Below are 24984 nucleotides of genomic sequence, written 5' to 3' on the forward strand. Positions count from 1 at the left end.
TGATTGTATATGTATGTGTATATGATTGTACAAAAATCAGGAATTCTAACTCAGTTTTAGAAGCCTGTCATTATAAGAGTTTATTAGCAACAGATGGTGGGAACAAAACATTAGAGGATATGAATAGCAACAAAGCTGATTTTAAATAGCAAAGAGAATCATTTCTGGCCTGAACTATACTAGACTACAAATTGTTTTTTGTTGTAGCTTAAGTGAGGAAGTGAAATGCTGCTTTCAAATCTCCTAAATGTATAGTTTATACTGGACAGTCAAATAATAAATGAACGTGGTAATCTCTTTAATCAAAACCATGTATCTTAAGAAAAGGGCAATAATTCTTTCGGATTCCTCATAAATTCAAAAAAAACTACTTTATCTTCTTCTTTTTTTAAAAAAAATATAATTTTGTGTGTTTCTATATGCCTGTAGTAGCATTTGTCAATTTTTTTTGCACTAAATAATTCAAAAATGAAAGGCGCATATAATTAAACAATTGTGCTCATTTTTAAGATAATGGAAGTTCACATCTTTTGGAAAGTAAGAATCCAATTATATTTGTGTTTAATTATTGTATTAAATTATTCTTTCCTAGCTTTTCTACATTTGAAGGCCTTTTAAAGCTAAATTTTGGAACAAAAGTGGGATCCATAATTAAGTATGTATTACTGCTTCAATTATTTAATGCAGGCCATGAGACATAGCAATTCTTAGCACAGACTTTTTAAATATTCTTGAATAGAAATCTTTCAGCAGTAGGGGACAAGGAGAGTGTAGATCTTTAGCTGAATGCAAAACAATTTTTAAATAGCCATTACAATATTTTCTGATGACACTTAGCATAGTACATGCAGAAGAACACTAAGTAATTGCAATTGAAAACAGCTCTCAATTGTCAGTTTTCTGAAATAGCTCTTAACTATTGGCACCCTCGGACAGAAATGCTTGAGGCATCAAGTAAACTTGTTCAAGTTGACAGTCAATGCTGACAAGGAATTGTGGTAAGTGGGCCTTGATTTGTAAGTATAGGAGGTGCAGTGATCACTTGGTTGGCCTTTATGTGAATCAGATCAGAGTAGCCCCAAATAATGTTTTAGATGGTCAATGATAAATTTGTCATCAAAAAAATATTCTACTTTTGGTAATGTTGTGGGTGACCAACAATGACTAATGCAATAAAACAGCCAAGATGCTCTAATTTCAAATAGGATAATAGTTATAGTTATATGGCTATTTAAAATTTTAAACATTGATTATATTTTAACATTATACATTGTTAAGCAATATATTAACAATGTATTATGTCATGCATTGTTAAGTATTTAATGTAGGTTTATGCTAATTTTACTTGTTTTAAAGCTAATTTTTTAAAAAAGAAAGCCAGTTTGGTCTATTGGTTAAGTCTCCAGACTAGAAATCAAGAGACTGTGAGTTCTATTCCTTCCTTAGGCAAGAAAGCAGCTGTGTCAGTGACTTTGGACCAGATGCTCTGTCTCAGATCATAACATCAGGTTTGGTGACAAGCCAGTAAGTCAATTCCTTTTGCAACCAACAGATCAGCATTTAGTTGATCTGAAAAAAGTAGACCCTGTAATTCTAAGAAAGATAGTTCCTCCTCATGAATTTTCCATTGCTTTTTCTAAAGTAGTTTATAAGCAGACCTATGCTCATAACACCTTAACAAACCCCCAGTCTTTTATGAAGGGGAAACAGCCTATTTCCTATTTGTAGATCAGAATCCTATCATCACTAATAAAGTTGTTAAATTTTTATCTGCAGCAATTTCCATAAGTGATAAGAAATCCTAACTTTAGAATAATGACATTGTAACATCTGAACATGATTTTTTTTAAAACTACGTTTCTATTCTATTGCTAGTCACATTTTTTCTACCTTGCTGCTCGGTGCAGTTAAAGAAACTGGAATTAGAATGTCGCAACAGTCCCTCAACCGTTTAATCACACAATTGGGATTAATAGTGCCACAATTATAACAAACAATGGCAACAGCAATTGCTCAGAGCTAATAGTAAGACACTGTATTCTACATAGATCTAGTTCACTCCCCATGATATTGCTGTAAAGAGAATAAACCTTTTATTTGGGAATCGAACCTGTGCTGTATTGCATCTTAGGCAGATGTGTTAACCACTAAGCCACAGAGTTCGACTCCTTATCAGCCAAGCCAGGGTGAAAGGTATCTATTTAGAGTTACAACCCCCGGTATGCCCAAATATGGGAGGAAGATCACTACTTCCATTCTCTGTCACTAGGCTCGTCACAAGAGACCATCCAGACAGGAACCCAATATTTTTACTGTTGCCTTTTTGTTACATTTGTTTGGGTTTCTGTCTGGATGGTCTCTTCTGACGAGCCTAGTGACAGAGAATGGAAGTAGTGATCTTCCTCCCATATTTGGGCATACCAGGAGTTGTAACTCTAAATAAATAAATAAATAAATAAATAAATAAACAAACAAACAAACAAACATACATACATACATACATACATACATACATAATTATGATTATTAAACATTCATTTGAATATAACTGTTATTACATCCTTTTATATAAAATATTCTAAATTTAAAGTAAATCTATATTATGGCATTTCATTATATCCTCCTAAAACCATCCAATAATATTACATCTTTATACCATATTCTATATAAAAATTGTTTATATTTAATAACAAGATCTTTAAACATCCTCTCCATAGTCCTCACAATTTGTATAAAATTTCATATTATCAGTCTGGTGTGTATATATATGCATTATTATCATTGTTACACATTTATTTGGCTATAACTATTATCACTCCATTTTATACATGATACTCTAAATTTAGCTAAATTTAACTTAATTTTTATTATAACCTTCCATTACATCATCCTGTGTCCTTCCAGTAGTAGTCCCTTTTCTTCTTTTATATTTTGAGGTCTGAGATAGAGTTCCATTCCGTTGATCTCCCCTTTCCATATTCCATTCCTGTCATTTCTGACCATGCTCAGTTTACTGTCAATATCAACAATTTTCTTATCTCTTTGTCTTTTTCTTCAATTTTTAGAACTCTGTCTTCAACTTTCATCATCGTTTGATAAGTATCCTCAATTTTTCCATCAATTTTTCCTGTTCTGTGTTCTATATTCTCCATTCTCTTCTCAATATTCTCTGTTGTTACTAGTATTTTTTGAATTTCTAGCATAATCATTTCCAATATTAATGTTTCTTTTTCATGTTGCACCATTCTTCCAACTTATAAACACTGCCACTAGAACATCCAAGGCTTTTTTGTTAAATTTCAAGCAAGTTCATTATAATCTTTCAAGTCAAGGCTTTCTCTTCAATCCATTCCAGCTACTGATAGTACTCCAGAAGAGCACCTGTATAAACAACCTGTGCTCTTCCCACTATCGCTTTCAATAAACAACTCAGAAGCCTTGAGATATGACAAATGTTCAAAGAGAAAAGAGAAAAACGTTTCCAAACCTTCAGCCTCTAAGTGGCAATGTTACTTCTTTTTCCTTTGCTTTTACATCCCTCTTTGTATTCCAAACTTAAGGAGAAAAGTTCTTAAAAGAAAAACAATTCAATCAAGCATTGTAAAAAAAAGAAATTCTTAATCCATAAGTATGAAAAAAGCATGAAAAATAGAAGAAGAAAAATTAACCAATCCAATTTAAAAAGTGGGAAACATTTGTAAAAATTCCATCCGTAAAAAGAAAAAATTAAAAAAAGATAACACACTAAGTTTAATTCTGGCTTAATCTCCCCGCTTATTCTCTTCTGTTTTCAATTTGAATTTACTTTTTGTTTTTTGGGGGTAATCTCTAATAATAAAATTTATCTCATCAATTCAACACACTTTCTCTCCCGCTTTCTTTCCATTCTGGAGCTGTCCCAACTTCAGCAGCTTCAATGGCTGCTTCTCTGTTGCCGGAAAAAAGAGCTTCTCCTGGATCAATCAGGGACTTTGTGATGTCCCTGAGATCAGCAGGATGTGCCCTTCTCTATCACCATCTCTACGGGGTAGTTTAGGTCCTAAAAGACTGCCAGTGGCAGAGATATGGACAGCGATCGTGGAGCTCCAAGATCGCATGTTGTATCATCGTGACATCTTCACCACCTCTCTCCTGGAAGTTTTGTAATAATTAAACTTCCATAAATCATCAATGGTGACCTTCGACAGGAATTTGGGTAAGGTAAGGAATTAAATCTTTCAAATGAGGAACTTATAAAATCTAAAGAGAATGTTCTTATTTAGTTAATTTTTTCACCTATTTCACCTATAGGTGCTAAAAGGCTTAAAGATCTTTGCTTACTGTCTGGTGTTCTTTGAAGGTCAGGCAAGATGCAGAGTAAATATGACACGGGGGAGGGGATCTTCCTACAATCTTCTCTCAACATGCATAGCATTTGACTATGTGACAGTATAGATGTGTGTATGTTTATGAACGTATGAAGGTCTATTGACTACGTAACATTATAGTAGAACCAAAAAGATAATGCATTTGTTTTTTTAAAAAAAAGCAAAGTACATTTCTTTTATTTTTCAACTAAAGTATTATGCTTTGCAAATTTTAGGGAATAAAAAGATAATGCATTTGTTTTTTTAAAAAAAGCAAAGTACATTTCTTTTATTTTTCAACTAAAGTATTATGCTTTGCAAATTTTAGGGAATAAAATGCCATATTTTCAATTTAAGCTATATGTAAAATTTAAATACTCTATGAGCATGAGATACATGCCTTTTAGTCTGACCCTGATTTTATTACTACTTTACAGAAAGAATGCACGCAACAGTAAAAATACTATAATAAAATTCTAATTTTGAAGCACTTGAAAAGCATTTTTGCTAAATGATTGTTAATGTTTTTGGAAAGTGCTTCATTTTTCTAGAAAATAATTCAATCCAATTTATTGCAAGTCAGAAGTCAGTCTTATTGACTTCACAGCAGGAACACGTCATTATTTAACTCTTCTCATTCATTCATTCATTCATTCCTCATTCATTCAGTTTTTATGCTACCAGTCTCCCCTATAAGATGACACTGGGTTTCTTCAGAAATCTGTGCCATCATGTCCAGTTTTCACACTATAGTTAAACACAATATGCCTGAGGCTCTAAAGTTATATAGGACAAAAGTCTTAGTCCAATTCCTTCATGATGAATTAATTACACCTATAATTATTTTGTTTTCCTACTAATAAGTTCAACTATGTTTTTGAGAGATGTGTTCCAACTTTTGTGTTCCAAATATGCGTATTCCAATGAAAAAGACTGCTTCGAATGGTGACTAGGCCATGGATTAAAGTTAATGAAGCAGCTTTTTCCCCCTTATTTTATTCCAGTTGGGAACAGTGCTATTGCTGGTGAATATTCTGCTGTTCTATACCATTAAAGAAACTAGTTTTATTAGAGAAGCAATTTCAGACTATATTTGTTTTTTTTAAATCAAATAATAAAATCTGTCTGTATTTAATGATGTTAGATCTCTGTCTCTCTCTCTCTCGCACGCACGGACACACACTTCATGTATGTTTTATGATGTGATCAAATATAAATCTTAAGAAAAGTCATTGCCTAGAAATGCCCTGTGGCATTAAAAGATCTAGAATACAATGCAGCTTCTAAATATAAGAGTACATTCTGAGTAACCATAAATATGCTGCAGGGAGTTTATTAGGTGTTGCTGTTTATTGTATGCTTGTTAAAGAATGATTTGTTTAATATGGACAATAAATTTGTACATGAACATCTTTTCTACAGAATGAATAATTCTATTTCTTCTATCAGCCATATTGCCAGAAGTTCTTGAATAATTTGGATATAATACAAGATCTTATGAAACAATAATGTTATCTGTCATCTTTTCTTCATTTTAGTGATTGGCATACCAGTAAAATGGTATTTTGTTAAAATATCCAATTGACACAATTGTATGCTAATGTTGTCTTCTTTTTTAGTTACCAAGATGAATCATTGTATTTTTAAATGTTGCATAAATGAATTTTTACAATAACCCGCTTTTCCAGGAAACTCATCTACAAATAGCCTTCAGAATATAACTTAATCATATACCTTTCTATAAATGTGCCCTTTCATGTCTGCTGACTTATATATTATTCATCCTTAGTACCTGAATTAAGAGCATATTTAGTCTACATGATTCTTTTCTGTGTTCCAGGTGGCCTTCAAATTTCACTATAGTGAAATTCAGTTGACATTTTGTCAGAGGAAGCACTTATATGAATTCCAAGGGAGCTTAACATTTAATTAAGCTAAATAACCTTTTAAAATGATTTAAAGTACTCAGAATTTCCAGAAATTTTATTCAAAAAGTTTTCGAGATTCTTTTTTTCATGGAATACAATTCTGAAATTCAAAGGTTCTTTAGATTTTCAGAAAGAGTAGTGAAATATTTTAAAGGAATTTACAAATTCATAGGCTATTAGAATTTTTATAAACTGAGTGAAGTATTATTTGTAATAGATAAATCAATGTTTTTCCAAATTCTTTGAAATAATAATGCAGATTAACTTCTATTAGAGATAGAAAATGTCCTAAAGACTTAAAAAACATGAAATGATTTTTAAATTTTTTTTAATTAGTTTTATTACAAAAAAAACACAAAAAGAAAAGCATCATCTTTCATTACATCTTGTAGAAAGCGTATCCATTGGTCACAGGTACATTTCGTGCGTTCTGTCCACAATCACACATATTCCATTCAGTTTAAATTGTATATGTTAAACATTTATATATTTTACTATCACCATACCACAATTTTCATTTAGTTAAGATTTCAAAAACACAGCCACCTGCTGGCATTTTTTTCCCATTCCCCCAGTTCCAGTCAATATGCCATATCTTTATACCTTTATAACATATTCTAAGAAAAAAATTTAAAGTCAATTAGTAGGACATCTAATATTTCCTCTCTCTAACATATCTTTGTTATTATTATAGTCAACCAAGGGTTATTCACATTTTTCTCTCCTCTTCTCTCCACAAACGCAAAAAGCAACAATCTCTAAACAACAATCTATTAATATGTGTTAACAAAATGACCATTTAACATCTAAGACAATCTAAAGAGAAAAGAAAAAATATTGACATTTCTAGTTAATAATCACCAGAATATATGTTAACCTTCCCTTTTGTTTTTATAGTTGAAAGACAGGGGGAAAAAACAATTGTTTGTCATTTCTAATCCAAATTAAAATTTCTAATGAAAATCTCCAAGATATGCATTAACATTCGCTTTTATTATTGTAATTAGAGAAAGACAGAGAAGAAAAGAAAACAGTTGTTTGCTATTTACGTCACATCACCTCTTATTCTAATCCAAATTATTTATAGCTTCATAACAAGGTCTAAAACACAAATTTATAGGTTTTATCAATCCACCAAATCTCAGTTGCAATTTGTGGCCTGGTTATTTATCCTAATTAAGGTTATCCTTTCATTGTTAATATCATGATATATTACATGTTAGTGACTAAACATTCAATAATAATCTATAAGAGTCTATAAAATACTAAAATCCCTATTTATTAACCATCAAAAATTAACTAATTTTTATCATCAATTGGCATTATCAGCCAGTGTCTTTCCAGTAGCAAAATAAACCTTTCTCTCTCACCAGCAGTTGTGTAATTTCTATTATTAGAATCTTTTCATGGTTTAACATTTCTCGCCTCACTTTGTAGTTTAAGGAATCTCTCATGTAGTTTCGTTGTGCTTTAATTGTTATTGGCGTAGGCTTAACTTTGGTTATTAAACTTGTTTCTGGATATATTTGTCTTCTTAGTTCCATCTTTTTCATTCTTTTTTTCCCTCCTGCATCTTGAAATTGGAAGAAAGGCTCCAAGTTGTCAAAAACACTTTTCCAGCTTCCCTTCTTTTCACTTTCGCTCATATTTAGTCCATTGATGGATTCATCTGAGATCTTATCTTTATTTTCTATGTTTCCATTCTCTTCTTTAATCTCTGGGGCTCCAACCCCCTCCTCTTTAACTGTAGCACCCCATAAACTGTCCCATTTCTTGTCAAATCTCTTAAGTCCTTCTGCAATATTTTGAAGTCCAGCCAGAATGTTTTGGATTATTAAATTTTCTTCCTCTGAATATTAATCCATTTTTCAAAGTGCAAAGAAATATAAAGGAAAAAAAATAGGAAAGGGAATCTGCCACTCTAGCCTGTCAAAATTTTAGGAAACGTGTCTGTATTTATTTTGAATCTTAAATACCAGTTTTTTCAAAGTTTTTAAAGGCGGAAGATTTTTATTCTTGCTTGCCTTTTCCTTCTCTTGCCAAAATATTTACCAGAAGCACTAACAAAAACAAGTTTCGTGATTTCAGTCTTATCAAGTTTTAAAAGTGAATTCCAAACCCTTCCATTGCAAAGTCAGTGAAACCAAGTGAAGCAGAACAAAGGGTACATTGTATCCAAAACAGAAACGAAGTTCAGACTTTGGCTTCCAGGTGGCAGATTCAATAATTAGGCAATTGTTGTTGTTTTTTTGCTTCCCTTAAATATCTTTCATATGGTTCTAACCAATAGAAGGAAAAATTTGTGTTTTTTTTTGTAATAATTTTTTTTATTTTTTTGTTACATAAACAACATATGCCCACAACAGTGGGGGGAAAAATTCAAAACACACACACACACAAAAACAAAAAACAAAAAACAAGGCAGAGAAAAAAAACAAAAAAAAACCACAACAAGTATATGTTATAAAAAAGTATATCAGCTGGTTACAACAAGTTTTTGTGCATCTCTTCCATTAATTCATATTAATTCAAATATCTTAACTCAAATGTTTACCATATTAACATCATCATACCTCCACTTTTAGTTGACTACAGTTGTTTAAACATCCTTCATCCTTAACTATGCCAAAGATTTAATCCATAACCACATGCTAGCATTTCATTTACTTGTTTATAAAATCCTCCATTAACATCAAATCCTCATATCCTATTTTAGCTAAACATCCATAATATTTAATAACAAAAATTTCATCCTCCATGTATATAGTTTATTATCATTCTCCTTTCTTTATGTAATTATATCATATATCATAGCATTTTCCCCATATTAGTTAAGATTTAACTGTATATAGTTTTATTTTATTTTTTAATAGTAATAATTATTGTGATTAATAACCTTTATATATGGTCCAAAAATATTTCTAACCTTCCCTTCTCATATCCAATTATTATTTATCATATCAACTCAACATTATATACATTACTATCATTATCAATTATTATTCAACTATATCTATTACAAATGAATTTAATTAGGTTTAGCTAGTTTTGAATTGTATTCTTCCATTTATCAACCTGTGTCTCTCCAGTAACAAAACCTCCTTAATCCTGTTGCCATTCATGGGTTGAGTTCTCCAAACATCTTTATGAGCAAGTCCATACAAAAAAATCTTTGCACCTTTTTGCTTATGGTGCCTCTCATATAATGCTGCTGTCTTCCGTTTGTTTCTTTTATCAGCTTGTCTTTAATTCTCAGTGGTGGTATCAAAAGTTTTGCAGATGATATTTCATAAAGTATAAATTCTTTAATGCTTCTCACTCCTCCTATGCTCTGTCTTTCGAAATAAATCTTCTGTGTGGCTGCCCCCCTTTCAGACATTCCATCTTTTTCTCCCTCAGAGGTAAACCAGTTGCCCGGAATATCAGCAAGTTGAAAATCTTCATCTCTGACATCCTTCGTTTGTATTTCAAGAACATTCAAAGAAGGCAGGGCTTAGCAGTGAGAAGATGGATTTTCAGGCTATTCCTGAAATTCCCCTATTCTGAAGCAATTGGATGGTTCATTTTGAACCCAAGCTGTCCTGGAGAGACAGTGAAAGGTAGGAGGAGATCCAGTGACCCCAGAGACTTTGCGAACGTCTCTTGGAATTTAACTTCCTTTGCCAGTGACTTCTGGATTAGCCATAAGGCTAACTGAAACTGCAGATAGCTCCAAAGAATGGCGAAAGTGTTTTCCAGCTGGTAAGGTGATTTTATTACTCAGAGAAAGATAGTCCGCATAAAAATTTAAGCTAATTGAAACCAAAGAACAGAAGAATCTAGCGGCGATTTCGATCTCTTTATTGGTTTATGGACAGTGGTTACCCTATTTTTTAAATGTTTTAAATGCTATTTACATGGACAAAGGAAAGATTACTCCAACATCTCCTCTGATCCTCTGTAAGTGGGCTGTAAACCAATTCACTATAATTTGGCTCCTTACAACTTGACACTTTTACTGCTTGGCTGGATTGGTCTAAGATCAGATAAGATTGTACAGTCCGCAGCTTGTTTTTACTTGCAAATACCTCAGAGTTTCCAAAGGAAAAATACTAACTGCGTACAAATATGGCATCTATTCAAGTCTCTATTCAAATGATTTCTTCTGCACTACAAAAATTATCTGCCACATATGATAGATTTGAGAGGAAAATGGATTATTTGCTGTCTCTAGCAACAAAATATGAAGGAAAAAAATGAGAAGGAAAAATTTATTGAAGAAAAGAGGTTTAATTTAGCCAACAAAAAAAAATTAGGGTAGTAAAAAGGAAAAAATGGAAAAAAGATCAGTCCATAGACTACAAGCAGGGAGAGAGGAAATGTTGCAATTACTTCAATCCACAAAACATCGTTACTGACTAGAGCAGGAAATTTTCTAGTAGCAGTCCAATAGGCGTCAAAATCGCCACTTTATTCTTACTTTGGGGACTAGATGTTATAATTTTTAAAGAAAAAAAAAGTTTCTTAACTCCGATCTTCTGAAAGTTAAAAAAGGAAAAAAAAACCTCACCAGATGGAACACTTTCGCTTCGTCTCTTCCTTCAGGAGCCCTCTCCGACTATGCCAGCCTGGGGGCTGTCTGTTTGTCCTCAGTTGGAAGCACTACCCTTGGGTTAAACAGGGACTTTGTGATGTCCCTGTGACCAGCAAGGCTTTGGCTTCCCTGTTCACCGTCTCTTCGGGACGGTTTAGGTCCTACTGGAACATCCAAAGACAAAAGTTTCATCAATGGACCCGGACTATCAGATCCGTGTGATGTGTCATCGCGATGCTGGCTCCTCCCTCACAAAATGATTTTTAATAAACTTTTAATCACTCTATATGACTTCATCTGGAAGTGATATTAATTGCAACATTTTGTTTAGCAATAGCAGTTAGACTTATATACCGTTTCATAGGGCTTTCAGCCCTCTCTTAGCAGTTTACAGAGTCGGCATATTGCCCCCACAATCTGGGTCCTCATTTTACCCACCTCGGAAGGATGGAAGGCTGAGTGAACCCTGAGCTGGTGAGATTTGAACCACCAAGCTGCAGAACTAGCAGTCAGCTGAAGTGGCTGCAGTACTGCACCCTAACCACTGCGCCACCTCGGCTCTGGTGAACAGTATTTACATATGAGGAATCATAGAGTGCCCCACAAATGAAATTGGGAAAGAAAATTGAATTTTTTTTACTGCTGATATTTAAATTTAAGAGAGGTTTGTAACACTGTTCTGAAATATATATGTGTCCTTCAGAAAGGAAGTTATTTTTAGGAACATGGCAATGAAAGAGAGAGCTGATCTCCCCAAACCTTGTCAGCATATGCTATTTACACTAGTTAATATAATTAAATAATAATAACAGACTGACTACAAACAAGACAAAGTAACAGCAATGGTGTATTGGAAGATCTGCAAGAAATTCCATCTGCCTGCAATCAAGAATTATTAAGCATAAAATTGAGAAATCAATAGAAAATGAAGAATCTGAAGTTCTCTGAGACTTTTAAAATTCAAATAGACAGGCACCTGACACACAACATCCTAGACTTAACAAGAAATACAAACAGTCAGGATAATGGATATTGGGAGAGAACAGAGTACAAGAGAAAGAACTAGAAAAGATACCGTGTTTCTCCTGATAATAAGGCCATGCCATGTTTTTCTGGTGGGCAAAAATATAAGCTCTCCCCGCAAATAAATCCCCTGGATAACCCCCCACCTCTGGCCAGGCAGAGTGCTGCTCACCAACCTAGCGGTATCCCAAAGGTGCCAAGCTGTGGGAACTGGGGGAGAGGCAAAGATGATCGCGTTGCTTGGCGCCTTCGGGATGCTGCGAGGGTGGTGAGCAGCGCTGTGCCCAGTTGAAGAGGGGGGTTGCCGGGCAGCTGCTCTCTTGCCTTATTATGAGGGGAGGATTCATTGTTTTGGGGTTGTTGTGCAGCTGCTCTTTTGTGAGCGGGCTCCCAAAGAGCCAGGCACAGCCTCATGGGTGAATGGCTTTGTTGTGCTGTCACAGCAGTGCAACACAACAGCCATGAAGTCACCACATTTATGAGCAGCCATCCAGCAAATCCCCTTTCCAGCCGGGCACAGCGCCATTCACTGACCTAGGGGTATTGCCAAGCAGAGTTTCCACCTTAGCATTCCTTCATTCCTCCAATAGCTAGTTATTTCCTTGGATATTTTCATGTTGGGCTGTTATGTTCTCACTTGGCCAGCAGCTTCCGTTTTTCTTCTTTCAGTTGATCTAACAATGAAATGTGTAGTTTATTACATTTTCTTGGCCACAATGTTCTCTTCTGACAGTACACTTCTGTTCCATCTTAGATTTCCTAATGGACAATGTTTCAATTTCTGCCTAATCTGGATAAAATACCTCTCCTTTCTTTCTCACTTTGTGCTGTAATGGTTCTCTCCCCCACCCTCTGCTTAAAAAATCTTTAAGTTGCAATGTAAGCATACTGGAATAACGTTACTAAGTTTCCTTAAATACTACTCCTATGAATCAGAACCATCAAACACTTTTTTGGCCATCAGACACTGTGCAACAAATTGTGGTTCATCTCCATCAAGAAGATATATGGCCTTTTATTTTTAGAATACAAGCAAAGTAAAATGTAGGAAGGAAGAAACAAACTTGTCTTTTTGTTTTGATCACTGTAGCATCAGAGCAAAGATGGTACAGTAAAGAAAGGGAGGGAGAAAGAAAGGTCTGTTGAAGTATCAAATGAAAAATATAGGAAGAAATTGTGAAGTATTCACACTGTGGCAACTACATTGGGAAAACAAAGGAAAAGAGTGAAGATTCATGAAGAACAGTCCCTAAATGGATGAACAAGTATTGGTAGATTCATTCCTTGGCAAATAGCATAGGAATGTCCTGCAGTAGCCATATTCTTGAAGTGCCAACTGGCTCATTGCCAAACCACTGCACTGGAAATGATTTTGATAAGTTAACTTCAGGAACAGATGGGAGCAACACAGGAGATAAGCAGTTTAGACTGCAATGTAGAATTGCTTAAGTGTGGTCTAAGCCATTCGTCTCTACGAAAGATGTTTCATATGTTGATGGAGCATAGCAAATGGCCTCTCCCACTGAGGCAAGCTAATTCCTTTCACAAAAGATGGTCCAATGTCATTTGGGGTCATAACTGGACTTTTGAATTGAATTATTGAGTCTCAGTGATTAATGATGCTGTTCCAATGAGGAACTTATGTAGAGTTCAAACATAGTATCATTCCATAACCTGAGTATAGATTATGTGGTATCTACCCCTACATGATTGTATATTTATTGTTTTTAAAATGGAAATGTTTATAGGATTGTTTAAGGCTAGTATTTTATAGCAGATGTTTCTTGGAATTAATGCTCTATCTCTGTGATGGTGAACTATGGCATGTATGTCACAGGTGGCCTGCAGAGCCTCTCTGTGGGCACATGAGCCATCATCCAGCTCAGCTCCACCACATGTGCACGCATGCTTCCTGCTGGCCAGCTGGTTTTTGGGTCTCTGTGGGAGACAGGGTGCATTTGGGAGGTGCATGGGCATGTATGGGGGATGGGGAGAACATGGGGGTCAGACATGCATACATGAGGGGTGCATGCATGGAGTGCACACATGCATGGGGTCGTGTGCACTTAGTGGGTGTGGGGTGCCTACGGCAGTCATGTGCACAACTGTGTGGGGGTGGGGGAGCATGGGGGTAATGCTTGCATGTGCAGGAGTTGTGCACTCCTATACTAGATTTCTGGAAAGAGGCAAATATAACATTGATTCAAAAGAGCATCAGGACTTATCATCTACTAAGAGCTATCAATGATTTCTCTCTTGAACAATGATATAAATTGTTTTCCATTACTTTAGCTAGAAGATTATGACAGGTTTTACAGGACTTTGTGTATGAGGAGCAGTGTGGATTTTTACCAAGATATTAGTTAATAAATAATGTGATATGAAAATAAAGTTAAATATTTAGGAGAATCATTGATTACTCAAAATTGTATATTATTTTAGAATAATTATGAAAAAGTTGTGAAATGAAATTAAAAAGGACCTAGTGAGATGGCATGAATTAAAAAAGTCTATGTTAGGTAGAATTTATGTTATGAAAACAAATGTTTTACTATGGATGTTGTTTTTATTTCAAATTATACTGATTATGGCAACTCATCTTTAATGAGAAAAGGATATTTCAAATTTTATGTGGCAACAAAAAAATTAATGTAAATTGCTTCAAGATGCTAAGGAAAGAAGGAGAAGGGATTTTCCCTGCCGGACCTGGAATTATAATTTGAAGCATGTTGTTTCGTCTGGATAAATGATTGAGTAACTTTAAAAAAATTAAAAACAACTGAAGTAAGAAGGTCATGTACTAAGATTTGGATGGCATCTTTATTTATAGTAGGAGAAGTGAAAAATTAATGTAGCATTTAAGAGGCATTTTGTGAAGTGTGCCATACTGAGATATGGATATAAAGATATAAAACCTGGCTATTTTCTAAAATGCCTTCCTGGAAGTCACTTCAAGAAGCCATTTTAGAAGAGAAATTATAGCCAGTAACCATGGATGATGTATGCTGATTTGTTAATTCATGATTATATGGACTTCAGACTCAAAATGAGAGAAGAGGTGGAAAAGGAAGGTTACATTTATAATGGTTTAAATATATGCAATCGCATATATGAATGATTTAAAATGAATAAAAATGATAAATATTGTTGGCAAAGAGGAGGAGAGGTGAATAAATGAAGATGAAAGGGCTATAGGTGTCCACAATCAAAAGGAAAAGTACAGATTGAGGAGACAAGAAAAGATGGAGGAAGAAAGGAAAGGTCAACTTCAGAATATGTGGAAAACTCTAAATAATACAATATGTTCCTGTTCTTGAAACTATTGATTTCTGTGGTATAAATGGAAAGGTCAGGGTAGCCAATTTTCAACCTCTACCAAATGAAGTAACTCTCAGTTTATATACCAGTGATGAACCTATTGCAATGAAGTTCTGGAAAAATGTCAGACAATACAACTTATCTTCCAAATGATATGTTTTGATGCCAAAAGAGTCCTTCCAGCGAGTAATGGATGGAATTCTTTTGTGAATGTTTAATGGCAAATCCATTAGATATTTAATACCAGAGATTGTCGGGTGTGAGTCTTTGCTGTTAAAGTTGGACCTCAAGGGTCAAGTGGGTCTGCTGCTAACGTACCTGCCTCCCAACAGCGTTGCAGCAGCCCTCCCCTCGCTCCTCGAGTCGGTAGCCGAGCTGGCAATTGAGTTCCCTAGGTTGATGGTCCTGGGGGACTTTAATTTGCCGTCGCTCGGTGAAAACTCTGAGGGGGCGCAGGAGTTCATGGCTTCCATGACAGCCATGGGCTTGACCCAAGTAATTCGAGGCCCAACCCATTCGGCGGGGCACATGCTTGACCTCGTATTTCTCTCGGAGCAGTGGATTTGTGATCTTGGTCTGAGGGGGAACGACATCATACCCCTGTCGTGGTCAGACCACTGCCTACTGAGGCTCGACTTCCGGAGGCCAAACCCCCACTGTAGGGAGGAGGAACCGACCAGGTGGTTCCGCCCCAGGCGCCTTATGGAACCGTCAAGGTTCCAGACAGAGCTTGGGGTTATTCCTGACACTTTCGCCCACAGTCCGGTAGAGACTCTGGTTGCTGCGTGGCACTCGGCAGCATCGGAGGCCCTCGACCGGATTGCGCCACTGTGGCCCCTCCGAGGCGGCGGATCCCGGAGACCTCCTTGGTTCACCGAGGAACTCCGGGAGATGAAGCGCCGGAGGAGATGCCTAGAGCACCGTTGGAGGTCCGATAAGTCCGAATCGAACCGAGCAATGGTAACCACCTGCACCAAGGAATACACCAGGGCACTTAGGGCTGCAAAAAGATCTCACATAGCCACCTTGGTTGCGTCCGCTGAGTCTCGCCCAGCCGCCCTGTTTAGGATAACCCGCTCCCTATTGAATAAAAGGGAAGCGGGGGAACCCTTGCAGGGCAGAGCTGAAGATTATGCCCAATTCTTAGCGGACAAAATTGCTCGGTTTCGGTTGGACTTGGACTCCACCCCCGCAGTTCCAGCCGAGGCACAGGAGGACCAACTAGAACAGCTCTGGGTTGAGTTTCAGGACGTTACCCCCGGGGATGTGGACAAGGCCATGAGGGCTGTAAGTACCTCCACCTGTGTACTGGATCCGTGTCCCTCATGGCTGGTTACTAACTGCAGTGAGGTGACACGAGGCTGGATCCAGGCGGTTGTGACCGCCTCGCTTCGGGAGGGGAACTTCCCCGCCGCACTGAAAGCGGCGGTGGTGAGACCCCTCCTGAAGAAGCCATCTTTGGATCCAGCTATCCTTAATAACTATCGTCCAGTTTCCAACCTCCCCTTCCTGGGGAAGGTTGTCGAGAAGGTGGTGGCCTTCCAGCTCCAGCGGTCCTTGGAGGAAGCAAACTATCTAGACCCCTTCCAGTCAGGCTTCAGACCCGGTTACAGCACAGAAACCGCTTTGGTCGCATTGATCGATGATCTCTGGAGAGCCAGAGATGGAGGACACTCCTCCATCCTGGTCCTCCTTGACCTCTCAGCGGCTTTCGATACCATCGACCATGGTATCCTTCTGCGACGACTGCGGGAGGTGGGAGTGGGAGGCACCGTGTTGCGGTGGTTCTCCTCCTACCTCTCGGACAGGTCGCAGTCGGTGTTAGTGGGGGGGCAGAGATCGTCCCCTAGGCCCCTAACTTATGGGGTGCCTCAGGGCTCGGTCTTATCCCCCCTACTATTCAACATCTACATGAAACCGCTGGGAGAGATCATTCGCAGGCACGGGATTAGATACCATCAATATGCGGACGATACTCAATTGTATCTGTCCGCCCCGTGCCAACTCAATGAAGCGGCAGACGTGATGAACCGGGGCCTTGAAGCTGTTATGGACTGGATGAGGGTTAACAAGCTTGTACTCAACCCAGAAAAGACCGAGTGGCTGTTGTGTTTCCCTCCCAAAGATTCGACCAATATTCCATCACTCAGGCTGGGGGGTCAAATTCTATACCCCTCAGAGAGGGTTCGCAACTTAGGAGTCCTCCTGGATCCACAGCTATCGTTTGACCACCATTTAATGGCTGTGACCAGGGGGGCATTCGCCCAGGTTCGCCTGGTGCGCCAGTTGCGACCCTACCTGAATCGGGAGGCTCTCACAACAGTCACCCGGGCCCTTGTGACCTCTAGGCTGGAATACTGCAATGTGCTCTACATGGGGCTGCCCTTGAAGAGCATCCGGCGACTTCAGCTAGTGCAGAACGCGGCCGCGCGAGTGATTGTGGGTGCACCTCGGTTCACCCGCATAACACCTATCCTCCGCGAGCTGCGCTGGCTACCTGTTGATCTCCGGATGCACTTCAAGGTGCTATTAGTCACCCATAAAGCCCTACATGGCAGTGGATCTGGATACTTGAGAGACCGCCTTCTGCCAATTACATCCCTGCGACCAATAAGATCACATAGATTAGGCCTCCTCCACATCCCATCGGCCAGCCAGTGTCGGCTGGCAACTACAAGGAGGAGGGCCTTCTCAGTAGTAGCCCCGACCCTTTGGAACGAGCTCCCCGTAGAGATTCGCACCCTCTCCACCGTCCAGGCCTTCCGCATAGCCCTTAAGAACTGGCTCGCCCGTCAGGCCTGGGGACAAGGATAGTTACCCCTCCCGAATGATGAATGTATGTTGTTGACTATTTTATTATATGTCTCTATCTTAACGTTTGTATTCCCCCTCCCCGATTTTATGTGAGCCGCCCTGAGTCCCCTCAGGGAAAAGGGCGGCCTACAAATATTAATAAAATCCAAAATCCAAATCCAGACCTCCCCAGCAACCAAATTTATTCAAATTTAACTCATGGATCCTCAATATAGCATAGAATTGAGAATGGGTATATTCCATAATGATGACATTCTCTAGATGGGTGCCACACAACCTAAACAAGCAAACAAACACACACACACACACACACACACACTACATTGGTGAAACTAGTACAATAGTGAAACCCATATATTGTACTACTTTGATTTGCGAAAGAAAAAGTTCAAGGGATGCCAGAAGCTTCAATTTTCATTGATCATGACCAGCATTTGAACATGAGAGATCTTCAAATGCACAAATTGCCAAAGAAGTCATTATACCAAACAACAATGAAAATGAACCAACATCATGGCAAACATCACCTCCAAATGATGAACAACAAGGAACTAATAGCATTCTTTTACTATGCATATCAAATAACAAACTGTGAATTGAATAACTTTCCAAGAGGAAAACATTTGCAATATTCCAACACTACAAAGTCGATATGGCTGCTAGGTCAGAAGGGAAGAGGATGAGTTTTCTGAATGAATCTAGCAGTCTTGATATCAACAACATAGAGATGCCTGACTAATGCACTGAATGGTGATGATTTTAGAAATATTGGAGGGCACGATGGTGATGATTATCCATTCAATCTTGTTTGACCCTTGGCAATTCTATGGGCCGGGTCTCTCCACATCTTCCAATCTTGCACAACTTCATTGAGTTTTTCTATGTTCTGGCTGGTGTCAGCTTTGATGATGTCCAACCACCATGTTCTTTGGTGGCCTGGTTTCCTTTTACCACTAACTCTTCCAAACATAATTGCTTTTGCCAGTGAAAAATAAGTGAGAAACAGTTTTGTGATTTTGCTTTCCAGTGTCATGTCAAGTGTTATGCACTCCTGAAATGCATATCATCCTCTTTTTAACATTTGTTGGTGAACCAAAATATATGATGGAACAGTATCAAATGCCATGATGTATACAAATCTACGGAATGCATGGAACTTTGATAATTCTTATTTTTTCATTATAATGACATGCAATCCCAACTTACTAGAAATACAACAGTATCATTTTTTTTAAATCAGCACATGAGCCATGGTCCATATCACAGCAGAAACTCAATGTGTTGGGAAAATGGTACATAGATTAAGAGGTATCCAAAATAACACAATGAGCATACAAGGTGTAATTCATATCCTACCTACAGTTCTTCAGAAATGGAACAGAATGACCAAATTGAATTATAATTTCTCAGTGGGCAGTACCTTATAATGCACAAGTATTGAAAGTGTTCTGTTGTCATGTTAATGTATAAATATGCCTATTTGTAAAATCCATCATATATATCATCAATTAATGACATTTTCATGATTCTAGGTTTATAGGTTTAAAGTTTCTATCCTTGGGCTATCAGACTTTTAAATACAACCACAATCACTCCATGCACAGGCTAGTTTTTTTTTCTTTTTCTTTCTTTTTTCGTTTCTGCTATAATTTTGCACCAGTGAGGTTAAAACCAATTTCGTTGTATTTAAGTACAATGACAATAAAGATTATACTTAGATTCTGAGAATTGTCCTTAATTTATTAAGAAGATGTCCTTCTTCAATGGACACAGTTCTGAATACAGTGATGCTTTGCTCTCACTATATGAAAAGCACAAGGACAAATCATAAAAAATGTGTTGATCTATCTGGAGAAGTCGGCATTCCAGCATGCTTATGTTATTTTATGCCAAGGAAAAATGTTAGTATATTTTTAAAGAATGGCGGATCAGTCACAAATGTTATCATCAAAAATATCTTTTGTTAAACAAAACACTTCTATATTTGTCTTACTACACATCTTTTTTCTTAATAGACTATTCATTTTTAAATTTTAAAACCAAAATGGTATCAGTTAACCCATGGTCATTCTGTTTAGGTAAGAAAATATCTTTGAAGGGATGATTCAAAAGGTCATAGGTGATCTAGTAACTTACCTGATCAGACTGTTATAAGGAGGACAATGGGAAAAATTCAGAGATGCTGCTTGGGCTTTTTGTATTCATGCACAGGGTTTTATGTGATATTAAGTGCTGATATATAACCAACTGATTAATTACACTTATCTAGTGCTCTTCATTATAAACTGCAAAGTGGTTGCTGATAAAAATGGAAACACAACACAAACACTAATATATAATGCTATTAAAATCCTAAATAAGATTTAGATCAAGTAGATAAATAAGACATAATCTATTTACATGGGCATTTCAAACTATTTTAACACACTTTAACTGTATGAGTAAAGAATTGTAATTTAAGCAATTGAAAGAATTAAACTGCCAAATTTACTTTTAAAGACACCTGTTATTGATGGTTTCAAAACTCAAGCTCTTAGTTCAGATCATAGTTTCCTCAGTATTGCCCACAGGTGGAATGAAAGTAGAGTCTGCTCTGAAGTCTGCAGAAAGCAGGCTACTCTAGCATGTTTTTGCATCTGAAGTTCCAGGCCAACATTTTAGATGAAAAATGACACATGATTCTATGTATCTTACAAAAATAGAAGTGCTTCAAAGAAATCATGTATAAATTAGAGAGTCAGTTAGTTTAGCCCAGTGTTTTTCAACCTTTTTTGTGCAAAGGCACACTTTTTTCATGAAAAAAATCACGAGGCACACCACCTTTAGAAAATGTTTAAAAAATTTAACTCTGTGCCTATATTGACATATATAAAGTAATTCTCTTGAATAGGAATCAAATAAACAAAAAGAAATTATTTTATAATTGTTCATATTTCTGTTTACTTACTCAGTGCGAAACCTGGGCCTGTTTTTCTAAACACAAAGCTGATATTCGGGGCCGCAGGGACTTAATAGAGGCATCCCTGTGTCCTGAAAGCAACTTTCGGGACACAGAGATGTCCCGAGGCAAAAACACCCGGCGGGTGTTTTTCCCACGGCACACCTTACACTATGTCATGGCACACTAGTGTGCCGTGGCACAGTGGTTGAAAAACGCTGGTTTAGCCTAGAGGTTAAGTTCCCTACAAACAAGGAACTTATGAGTTGTAGCCTCTCTGAGGAAAGAAATTGTGGGACTTTGGACTAATCTTTCAATCAAACCTCGGAGGGTTTTTGTTGCAGGGGAAATGGGAGGCAGGAATATTAGGTATAGTAATCAGATAATTTCTGACCCATGATGACATCCTTTGAGATGTATTTTGTTACCTAACAAAGAAACCTTGGGTGGATTGCAACCATTTTGATTTTAAAATAAATGAATAAAACATAATTTTATTAAAGAAGAACGATCCATAGCAAGACAGGCATTGATGTTTTTCCTTTAACAAAGGACACAAGCAGACAGGAACACTTTAAAAAGAGGATGACTTGATTCTGCCTGATTAGTGAGGGACAAGCACAAAGAGATTTGCAGGGAGTATGCAGATTGATGAAACTTATCTGAGCAACTTGAAACCATCCTTGCAAGGTTTCCCATTCACTTTCTCCCTGCTAGTTTCCCTGGAAGTAAGTTGCAAGTCCAAAACTGTCATCAAGTTCCTATAATCAGCAACAGACATGCAGTTTTCCCTCTGCAAGCTTCCCAGGTTTGTGAGAAGGTGTCAGGGAATACCTTTTAACACAACAGTGCAGCAGCATTGAAATGGTAAGAACTGTCCAAATTTCAATTTCCATGGGAGTAATGGGACTTGGCATTCTATAAGTTAGCCCATTTAATGTACCTTGATTGAAAACATTTTGCTCTATGGTGCATGGTTTTTTCCTGTTAAAATATGTAGACATGACAATTTTACTAGTATTACATATTGTAGCCTAGTCAAAATGCCTCATGCTAGTTGAGTGAATCCTCATAAAAGCTATTAATGGTCTATCCAACTAAAGATAATTTCCTTCTGATCCCTTAGAATAATAAGGGATAAAATGTAATACATTCTTAATCTTTTTAAATTCAGTACCAATATTGAGTAAATGTAATGTTGACTATTTTGTACTTTGGGTTCAAGAGGGAGAAAAATAATTGTCACTGCAATTTTAATACCTGTTATGTAGGTATTATGTGTATTTCATGTGTACTGTATTCTTCAATATTTTTAGTACATCCTTCCTCAACCTGATGTCCTTTAGATGTGTACAATTGCTGGAGGGGAATTTTAGAAGCTATAGTATCTGGAGGCCATAAGACTAGGGAAATTGTGCTATCACCAATCATCCATTGAATAATTAAAAACCTCATACTTCTAGCAGCTGGGTAAATAACTTTCTGCAGTGGCTTCAACATAAACTTTGGTTTTCTTTTTATGTAGTCATTCATTTTCCATTCCATGTCATACTGGTTGCTTAGGGCATAATTTTTAGGTTTGCTCTTCAGTGCTGCCAATTATTTTACAAAAACCATAGAGCTAGCTAACTCCGTTATCTGGGTCACACACAGGTACTGAAGAGATTTGTTTTTATGGGATTCTCATATTAAAAGCTCATTCTATTACTAAGTCATGGAATATTTTGTTTGTTCATGGAAACCAGAGTTCCTGATCTTCTCTTTTTGAAAAAACTGATTTGAAAAGCTAAAGAAGGGATGGCAAAAAATACTGTATAAATGACAATTTTGTTGATCTTATTTGCTTTTGACATTATTTGCTTCTGAAGTGGAATAATTATTGGCATAACTGTCATGGTAGAAAAGCTTAGGGTGGACACAAATATTTTTGTTCCTACAAATCAGGCTGCACAGTGACTTTTGCAGCAGATTAAATATACACATGCTTGACAAATGGACATGTGATCAGAATTAAATATATCTTTGAATATGGAAAAGTTGCTACTCTCATTTTAGTCTAAAAGCAACCATCCAATGTGTTTGGCTAAAACACATTTTAGCCAAATGTGTCAGCATTTTCCTGCAGAAACTAAGAAAACACACACATTCTGCATTCATTTAAAATGTCAATAATGTAGCTGTAATTCTATGGTAAAGGACATGCTTGGCCTGCAAAATGTTTTTTAATCCACAAAATCTTCAAGTAAGGTGAAGAAAAAACTGCTTAAAATAATAGCAGCTGTCAGTTACTATTATCAATACCCAGGCTAAGGGAAGCAACCAATTTCTCATCATATAAAAGGCAAGTTTGCCTTATGCCGTTTTGCAAATAGAAAAATAGATCCCAGTGATTCTAATGATGAAAAGATTGAAAAGCTAATTGGTAACCAGTCTGTCAATTCACAATCTGATTGCTGATCTAAGCATTTCAAATACAATCCAGCATTGAGGAAAATACAGCATTTCTAAAGGATCCCTGGATCTTTGAACAGTAGTTGAATGTCATCCTTAAAGTTAAACTGATACTCGGGATAATAGCTGGTGTTGTAGAAAAGGTGAAACAGAAGCTGAATGGTTGACTGCCTATAAAAGAAAGCAAGAAAAAGAAAGAATATCTTTATCTGGCATAAGGAAAAGGCTAGTCTGCTTGATTGCTATGCTGGAGTGATGTCATGTTACCAGCCAGGTTTAGAGCTGATGATGCCTGCTCTGATTCCTCACCACTGAGCTCATATAATCTGAAGTCACTGTCTAGTCTAGGTTAGCTTCAAGCTTCTTTCAGTAAATCCAGAGTTCAGATTTTATAAATGCTGTTCAGTGCTGCCTTATATGTAATGAACAAGCAAAAATACAGTTACCTCATGGATCCTGGTTATTTTGTTATGACTCTTAGTTTTTTCTACACTACATTATTTTTATCAGTTACTGGAGAAAACATGGACATTCACTGTGGTGCTTCCTTGTTTGCTAGATTTATATCCTTCCTTTCTTTTCAAATGCCTAATTATTAAAAACAGCATGTCTCAAAGGAATTGTACCAAATAACAATGGAAAAACTGAATTATCAATATTTCCATAAGCTGGAATATTAACATATTATAAAACAAACTCAAATAATTTACATTACTTAATTCTGAAGTGGGCTATTTAGTGGCGAGGTGAGAAAATCAGAGAGAAAATAAGCAAAGTTGAAGAACACTCTTTAATAAACAGCTTGGCTGTTTTATATATTTTTTCTGCAATTTGAACTGCAGAAGTTTTAATAAAAGTATTTTAGGCAACAATCTTAGTCCCTATTGGATAATAAGAAGAACCAACAAATGTCAGCAACCACCAAGCAGCATTAGGAAGGCCTAAGAATATCATAAGATATAGCATAACCCCACACATCACATGTGATCAGGAACAGGAGAAAACCAACATGATTTGGATGAGTGAAAGAAGAGAGTGAAAAAATATATTTGTCAATTCATAAAAGTTTCCCAAAGGTGCTTTTTCAAGAGGCAACTGTACTTTTCATGAAATGGTTTTGTTCATAAACTCATGGCATGACACAGCAAAGGAGAACAAGAAAGCTCCATACCCATTTGCTCTGCTCAGGCAACCCTAATGACACAGATAAACCTCTAAGTGGCTTTAATGACTTGCTAAAAGAATGCAAATGACCAGCTGTCTGCAAATAGTATAAATCCTTCCATTCCCCCACCATCCAATCAGAGCTGAAGAAGCAAAATGTCTTCAAAGAAAAAACAGAAAGTTCAGTTGCCTCTTCAAAAAGCACCTTTGGGACAACCATGACCTCGATGACTGAGAAAAATCCATAGTCATAAAAGTTTCTTTTCTGGTAACTAGTCGAAAACAGAGCAAAGCAAAATCTGTATTTAATCAAATTCTTTCTTCTGGTTTATTTTTGCCACAGAACAGTGGTTCCCAAACTTGGCAACTTTAAGACTTGTGGACTTCAACTCCTAGAATTCTGGGAGTTGAAGTCCAAAAGTCTTAAAG

Source organism: Thamnophis elegans, chromosome Z (genome assembly GCF_009769535.1).
Source record: "Thamnophis elegans isolate rThaEle1 chromosome Z, rThaEle1.pri, whole genome shotgun sequence".
Classification (NCBI taxonomy): Eukaryota; Metazoa; Chordata; class Lepidosauria; order Squamata; family Colubridae; genus Thamnophis; species Thamnophis elegans.